The following is an 8,747-nucleotide window of genomic DNA, read 5'->3' as shown; positions in this document are numbered from 1 at the left end:
TGAATCTGATGATTCAAATGGGTTGCTTATTATGATATCAGCTATGTTAGTACAGAAGTATGTGAAAAAAGGGTTGCGATGCTTATCTTGCATATGTACTAGATACAAAAGTGTTTGAGTTGAAGTTTGATTCAGTACCAGTGGTATGTGAATATCCAGATGTGTTTCCAGAAGAGTTACCTGGGTTGCCACTGATCAGAGAGGTTAAGTTTGCTATTGAGTTAGTACCGGGAACATCACCAATAGTGATAGCTCCGTACAGAATGGCTCCAACAGAGTTGAAAGAGTTGAAGGCTCAGTTGCAAGAGTTAACAGATAGAGGTTTCGGACGATCGAGTTTTTTGCCCTGGGGTGCACTGGTTTTGTTTGTAAAGAATAAATATGGATCAATGAGATTGTGTATCAACTACCGACAACTCAACAAGGTTACGATCAAGAATAAGTATCCATTACATCGAATCGATGATTTATTTGATTAGTTGAAAGGTGCAATGTTATTTTCAAAGATTGATTTACTATCTGGTTATCATTAGTTACGGGTTAAAGATTCAGATGTACCGAAAACTGTATTCAGAACCGGGTACAGGCATTATGAATTTCTTTTATGTCATTTGGGTTAACTAAAACTCCTACATTTTTTATGGATTTTATTAATAGAATTTTAATCTATTCCCGAGATGGGTCTGAACAAGCCGAGCATTTGAGGATTGTGTTACAAATATTGAGAGAGAAACAACTGTTTGCTAAATTCAGCAAGTGCGAGTTTTGGCTCTGAGAAGTTGGATTTTTGGGACACATTGTATCGGCAGAAGTCATCACAGTTGATCCGAGTAAGATTTCAGCAGTTTTTGATTGGAAACCACTAAGAAACATATCCGAGGTCAGAAGTTTTCTAGGATTAGATGGCTATTATCGGTGATTTGTAAAAGGGTTCTCGATGATTGTTACACCGATAACTCGATTATTACAAAAAGATGTGAAGTTTGAGTGGTCTGATAAATGCCAGCAGAGTTTTAATCAATTGAAAGCACTGTTAACCAAAGCAACGTTAACTGGAACACTAGTTTTGGTTCAGCCTGAGTCGGGTAAAGAATTTATGATTTTCAGTGATGCGTCATTGAACTGTTTTGGGATGTGTTTTAATGCAAGAAGACAAAGTGATAGTGTATGCTTCCAGACAATTAAAGATGTAGGAGAATAATTATCCGATACATGACTTGGGGTTGGTTGCGATAGTGTTTGCATTGAAAAATTGGCGACACCATTTGTTTGGTGAAAAATTCCACATATTTACCGATCACAAGAGTGTGAAGTATTTGATGTCACAGAATGATTTGAATTTGAGATAGTAAAGATGGATTAAAAGATTATGAGCTAATTATTGATTATTATCAGAGAAAAACGAATGTAGTCACAGATGCTTTGAGAAGGAAATCTCTGTTTGCTTTGAGAGCGATGAATACACGATTGACTTTGTCTGATGATGGATTGATATTAATTGAGTTAAAAGCTAAACCGATGTTTCTTCAACAAATCTGCGAGGCTCAAAAATATGATAATGAATTGCAAGCTAAACGAGTACAGTGTGAGTCAACTACTGATTCAGAGTTTCAGATCAGATTCGATGATTGTTTGTTATTCCGAGGTAGAGTTTGTGTGCTAAAAAATTCAGAACTTATACAGAAAATTTTGCACGAAGCTCATAGTGGTAGCTTGTCTGTTAATCCGAGGAGTAACAAGATGTACAGTGGTTTGAAATAAATGTACTGGTGGTCGGGTATGAAACGCGATATTTCTTACTTTGTGTCCAGATGTTTAATTTGTCAACAGGTTAAAGTCAAACATCAAGTACCATCAGGACTATTGCAGCCAATGATGATACCAGAGTGGAAATGGGATAGAGTTACGATGGATTTCGTATCGGGATTACCCCTCTCTCCATAAAAGAAAGATGTTATCTGGTCATTGTTGATCGTTTGACGAAGTCCGCACATTTTATTCCGCTGCGTATAGACTTTTGACTTGATAGGCTAGCTAAGTTTTATATTTTTGAGGTCGTCAGATTGCACGGAGTGCCAGTCTCTATTATTTTAGACAAAGACCCGTGATTTAAATCACGTTTTTGGAAGAAGTTGCAAGAAGCCTTAGGTGCATTTCAGCACTACATTTCACCCTCAAGCCGATGGTCAATCTGAGAGAGTGATTCTTGAAGATATGCTTCGTTGCTATATTTTAGAGTTCAAAGGCAGTTGGAAAAAAATATTTACTGTTGGTTGAGTTCGTGTATAATAATAGCTTTCAATCGACCATTAAGATGGCACCCTATGAAGCATTATATGGTCGTAAATGCCAAACTTTGTTGTACTGGACCGAGCTTAGTGAGAAAAAGATACATGGGGTTGATTTGATCAGAGAGATCGAAGAGAAAGTGAAAGTGAAAGTGATTCGTGAAAGTTTGAAAGCAACTTCAGATCGACAGAAATCGTATGCATATTTGAAACATAAAGACATTGAATTTTAGATCGACGATAAAGTGTTTTTTAAAGTGTCTCCGTTTTGGTTGCAAAGGAAAGTTGAGTCCACGATTTATTGGACCATATGAGATTATCGAGAGAATTGGGCCAGTGGCTTATCGACTTGAGTTACCGTTAGAGTTGGAAAAGATTCATAATGTGTTCCATGTATCCATGTTACGATGGTACTGATCAGACCCTTCGCAAATAATTTCTCCGACAAAGGTTGAGATTCAGCCCGAAATTTCGTATAATGAAGAACCAATCAACATTATGGCATGAGATATCAAAGAATTAAGAAACAAAAGAATAGCCTTAGTGAAGGTTCTTTGGCAATGTCACGAGATTAAGGAGGCTACTTGGGAACCCAAAGAAACCATGAGAAAACAATACACTAACCTATTTTCTGGTAAGATTTTTGGGGACGAAAATTTCTTAGGGGGATAGTTGTAACAACCCGTTTTCAATGATATCAGAATAGTGGTTTCGGGACCACAAATTCGAGGTCATAAAATTAATTTTATATTATTTTGTGGTCTACAGAATGATAGTATTATTGTATAAAGTTTCGTGAAAAAATTTTGCCGTTTGCATGCTCAATTTGTGAAAAAGGACTAAATCGCATAAAGTGCGAAAGATGTGTTCTACTAGGTAAAAGTATCAAATAGCTATAGAAATTTAAAGTGGAGGGCCTTATATGGTAATTAGACCATTGATTGAGTTAGTGGATGTGCATGGCTTGGTAATTGAGTAATTTTTAAAGTTAGGTAAGGGGAAAATAGTAATTAGATAATTAAAGACAATTAATAAAAGAAAAGATATCATCTTCTCCATTTGATCTATGCTAGCCGAATTCACCTAGGAGAAGAAGATAAATTTTTCTTCAAGCTCTTCCCTTGCATGTAAGTGTTATCTCATCACGTTTTTGTTGATTTTTATGTTTTTGGGATCGTTGTAGCTTAACCTATCTAACTAGGGGACTAATTTGCAAAATTATTAAATAGTTTGAGATTTGTCATTGATGAAAATGCTATGGTTTTTAAGCTTAATGGAAGAAAATGAGTCTTTGTTCTTAGTTAAACAACTTTTGTTAAGTGATTTTTAATGAAAATATCGGTTTAGGGTTAAATTGAAAATGTGAAAAGTGTGGGTTAAATGTGAGAAATTATGAAATATATTGGCAGATATGAGCATATATGATTTTTGGGTAGGCTTAGATGTGGATGAAATTGCATGAATTTCATTTTACGAGCCTCAGGACTAATTGTAAAGTTAAAACTATAGGGGAAAAATGGTAATTTAGCCATAAGATGAATTTTGGATTGAATTGAATAAAATAAAGATTAAATTAGTTAAATTTGATTATATAGATCAAGAAAAGCCACGTTCTGAATTAGATTGTGGGAGAGATAAAGTAGTGGATTGATCGGTCGATTTTCTCCGTATTAATTCGAGGTAAGTTCGTATGTTAATAAGCATTAAATTGTGTTTTAAATGCTTTATTAATATATTTGTGATGATACGACTCCACGGAAATATTCAACAAAGTTTCATGACGTATGGATCCCGGTTGGACCTTAGGAATAGATAGGATACAAATGACATGTCATTAGGGGTTACCATATGTTGAGTACTGGTCTCGTACGTCCTACCAGTGACTGAGTTTTTGGCATGTGTTGCGGTTACTTTATAGCTTGTGTGAGCAGCACTGTGTAGCTACGTCTTGACTGACAGCTTGTGTGAGCGACCCAGTTATGCCTCGAGATAGAGCATTGATGCGAGAAATGAGATAGTGGTGGTTTTGACCACGTATTGGTACTTAGTGTGCGAGATACCCGTGTATCCGACATTATTCCAAGTGGTTCAATGGTCATAGTGTTGTACGAGGAATATAAGAGTTGATACGAACTAGTATAGGTATTTTTGTGAAATATGAAAAGTGATATACATTTGATATATGAATTCATGGTTAACATGATTGTGGATTATGTGTTAGGCTTTTGGGCCAAATGGAGTTGTATTATGCCTTAATGTTGCTTACCTAATTTGTGGTTGATTGGTAAGTTGTATTTTTAGTTATACGAACTTAGTAAGCTTAATTGCTTACTCTTTTTTATTTTCCGTGTTTTATAGTGCTTCGAAAGCTCGTTCGGATTGGAAGTTGTCAGAGATTGCATCACACTATCAAACACTTATTTTGGTACTTTGACTATATATTTTGGTTATATGGCATGTATAGGTCATTTTAGCTAAAGATAGCCTATATGTTTTGTTCTATATTTAGCCATTTGATTTGGCCTGAAAATGGTAATTATTTTGATATGTAAATAGGTGTAAATGACCTTATGATATGTGGCGTATAGTTACTTCGTAACCCTATTCTGGCGTATAGTATTTAATGAGAAATTAATTGGAATTGTATGATTGTTTAAACTATAAGTCCGATAATGCTTCGTAACCCTATTCTGGCATCGGATACGGGTTAGGGGTGTTACACAAAGACTTTCTACTCAGAGCATCTGCAACCACATTTGCTTTTCTCGAATGATAAGCAATAACTAGATCATAATCTTTCAACAATTCAAGTCACCTGCACTGTCTCAGATTCAAATCTTTCTGCGACATCAAATACTTTAAGCTTTTATGATTGGTGAATATATGACACTTTTCATCGAAGAAATAGTGTCCCCAAATTTTTAGCGTAAAGACAATAGCTGCTAATTCTAGATCATGTATCGGGTAATTATTTTCATGTGGTTTTAGAAATCTAGAAGCATAAGCTATTACCTTACCTTCTTGCATCAAAAGAAAGCCTAAACCATTCAAGGACGTGTCACTGTAAATCACAAATTCCTACTCGATTTCGGCTGAACTAGAACTGATGCTTCAGTCAATAGGGCTTTCAACTGTAAATCATAAATTTCACCTCTTTCTGTAGTAGCCTTGTCATCGGCGAAGCTATCTTCGAAAACCCTTGTACAAATCTCCGTTAGTAACCGACTAATCCTAGAAAACTTGACTTCCAATACATTTTTCGGTGGTTTCCAATTAACAATAGCTGATATTTTATTCAGATCCACTTTGATGCCTTCGGTCGAAACTATATGTCCAAGGAAACCAACTTCCCGAAGCCAAAATTCACATTTGCTAAATTTAGCTTATAGTTGTTTCTCACCCAGAGTTTGCAAAACAATTCTCAAATGATTAGCATGTTCATTTTCATCTCGAGAATATACTAGTATATCATTAATAAACACCATAGGAAATCTATCTAGATATGGTCTGAAAATTCTATTCATTAAATCCATAAATACCGCAGGTGCATTAGTCAAGCCAAACAGCATCACAAGAAATTCATAATACTCATACCTGGTTTTGAAGGTTGTTTTTGGTACATCCGAGTCTTTCACTAGTAACTGATAATAACCAGAACAGAGATCAATATTTGAAAACACTGTAGCACCTTTCAACTGTTGATACTTATTCTTGATAATAACCAGAATGGATACTTATTCTTGATTGTAACTTTGTTGAGCTGTCGGTAACCAATACATAATCTCAACGATCCATCCTTCTTCTTAACAAACAGAATCGGTGCACCCTATGGTGAAAAACTTGGGCGAGCAAAATCCATGTCAATCAGTTCTTGCAACTGTGCTTTCAACTCTTTTAATTCTGTAGGGGCCATTCTATATGGTACTATAGATATCAGTGTTGTCCCCGGAATAAGATCTATAGAAAATTCCACTTCTCTGACCGATTGTAATCCGGTTAACTCTTCTGGAAACACATCAGGATATTCACAGACTACTAGTACTGATTTAATCTTCGATACTTTAGTGTCCAACATATAAGCAAGATAAGCATTACATCCCTTTCTAACAGATTTCTGTGCTGACATGGTTGATATCACATTAGACAACCCATCCATTTTATCTGATTAAATAGAAAGCATTTCACCATTCTGACATTTCAGCACAATATGCTTCTGTTTACAATTTATCATGGCATAATGCCTAGTTAACCAGTCTATACCCAGAATTACATCAAATTCATCAAATGACAATAACATCAAATCAGCCGGGACACAGTAACCTCGTATCATTAACGGACAATTATTTCAAATTTTATCCACCATCACATACTGGTTTAGGGGGTTCGATACTTTAACCACAAATTCAGTGGACTCAACAGATAAAATTTTACCAAACACTAAATTCGTGCAAATGTATGAATGAGTTGAACCAAGATCAATTAAAGCAGTTATATCAATATCAACAAGATAAAAAGTACCAGTAATCACATTGGGTGTAGAAGCATCTTCACATGCACGAATAGCATATGTTCTGGCTGGTGATCGTGCTTCAGATCTGATAGTTGAATCTTCTGTCATACCTCGGCTACCACTCACATTGCTGGGATTACGAGGTGGTCTACCTCTTGTAGTGGTGTTTCTCTACCTTAAAGTTTGGATGATATCTTTTTAGGCTATTTTGGGCAGTCTTTGAGATAGTGGTCAAAAGAACCACATCTAAAATAGGCTCTGATTTTCATGCGGCACTCTCCAAAATGCAATTTATTACAGTGCTTGCATTTGGGTTTGGTGCTTCTCACACTACCCACACTTGCTACAGATGTAGCCTGGGATCTTGGACTGGAATGTTGAATACTTCTATCTCTACCCGAATATCCTGCAGTGGTAGTGGAACTGTCATGATATCTTTTTGATTTCTTTGAAGCTAACTGTTGTGATTTCCCCGTAAATCTTTTAATTGAAGTTTTGGCTTCTATCTCAACTTGTCTCTTTTCTTTACTCAATTTTTCAGCTTTATGTGCTTGGTCAACCAGTACAACAAATTCTTTTAATTCAAGAATCTCAACTAGCAATTTTATGTCTTCATTCAGACCCTCTTCAAACCGCTTACGCATAATGATTTCAGTTGGGATACATTCTCTAGCATATTTACTCTGTCGGACAAATTCCTGTTCATATTCTGATACTGTCATATGCCTCTGTTTGAGCTTTAAAAATTCCTTCTGTTTATTATCAAGAAATCTCTGACTGATATTTTTTTAATTCAGTTTGGAAAAATTCCCATGTAACCCTCTATTTTGGTACAATTGAAATTAGTGTATTCCACCATTGGTAAGCCAAATCTTTTAACAAAGACATTGCACATTTTAAACATTCAGCCGGTGTACTAGATAGTTCATCCAGAACTCTGATGGTGTTTTCTAACTAGAATTCAGCCTTTTCAGGATCATCTTCAGTGGTAACTCTAAATTCTTCTGCCCCGTATTTATGGATTTTATCAACAGGAGGCTTACCAGTTCTAACAAGTTTTGTACCCTGTGGCATATCGGGAACCATTTGAGAAACAGGAGGGGGTGGAGGTTGTTTTACATCCGAATTTGTTCTTACAAATTCTGTAAACCATTTGTTCTTAATTTGGAAGAAGACTTCTTTTGTCTCTCCTCCTTGGCCCTCAGATACGGGCCTTCTAAAAATTAAGGCTGCTCTTTGTACGAAAGCTTAAGCATTGCTTTTAGCTTCTTCAGATTCAACTCGGTTGAATGACATTACTATATGAAAAAACATGTTTTAAAATGGTCAAGAGATATCACACTATCACAGGTTATATAATGGCATGTATAGCTAGACTCGTATATCCTACATTAGTATGAGAATCGACTAAACCGTAGCTCTGATACCAGTAAATGTAACACCTCTAACCCATATCTATCGCCGAAACAGGGTTACAGAGCATTAGTGGAGTTTATAAATCAAATATATACATTTTCTTCTCATATTATTTAACATTCATATTAGAAATCAATCATAAAGTCTCTTATATAAGCCCTCGAGCCCCAAAATATACATTAGAAATAAGTCGGGACTAAACCGGGTACTCAGAGAATTTTTTACAAAACTTCAAAATTTTTCCTAGGTACAGTGGACACATGCCCGTGTTGTTAGGCCGTGTGGTTCACACAGTCAAGAGACACGTCCGTGTCTCAGGTTGTGTGGGCATTCAAAATAGGGATACACGGTCGTCTCTTAGGCCGTGTCCAAATTAGGTGCTCACTGACTTGTGTCACATGGCCAAGCCACATGCTCGTGTGCTAGGCTGTGTGAGCATACTGACTTGCATTAATTAGGTGCAAGGGCCACACGGTTAAGCCACACGCCCGTGTGCTAAGCCGTGTGAACAATTTTGAGCATTCTGTTTTGAA

This window comes from Gossypium raimondii, chromosome 10, assembly GCF_025698545.1.
Source record: "Gossypium raimondii isolate GPD5lz chromosome 10, ASM2569854v1, whole genome shotgun sequence".
Taxonomy (NCBI): domain Eukaryota; kingdom Viridiplantae; phylum Streptophyta; class Magnoliopsida; order Malvales; family Malvaceae; genus Gossypium; species Gossypium raimondii.
The sequence above is the reverse complement of the archived record's forward strand: the minus strand, read 5'-3'. Positions refer to the sequence as shown.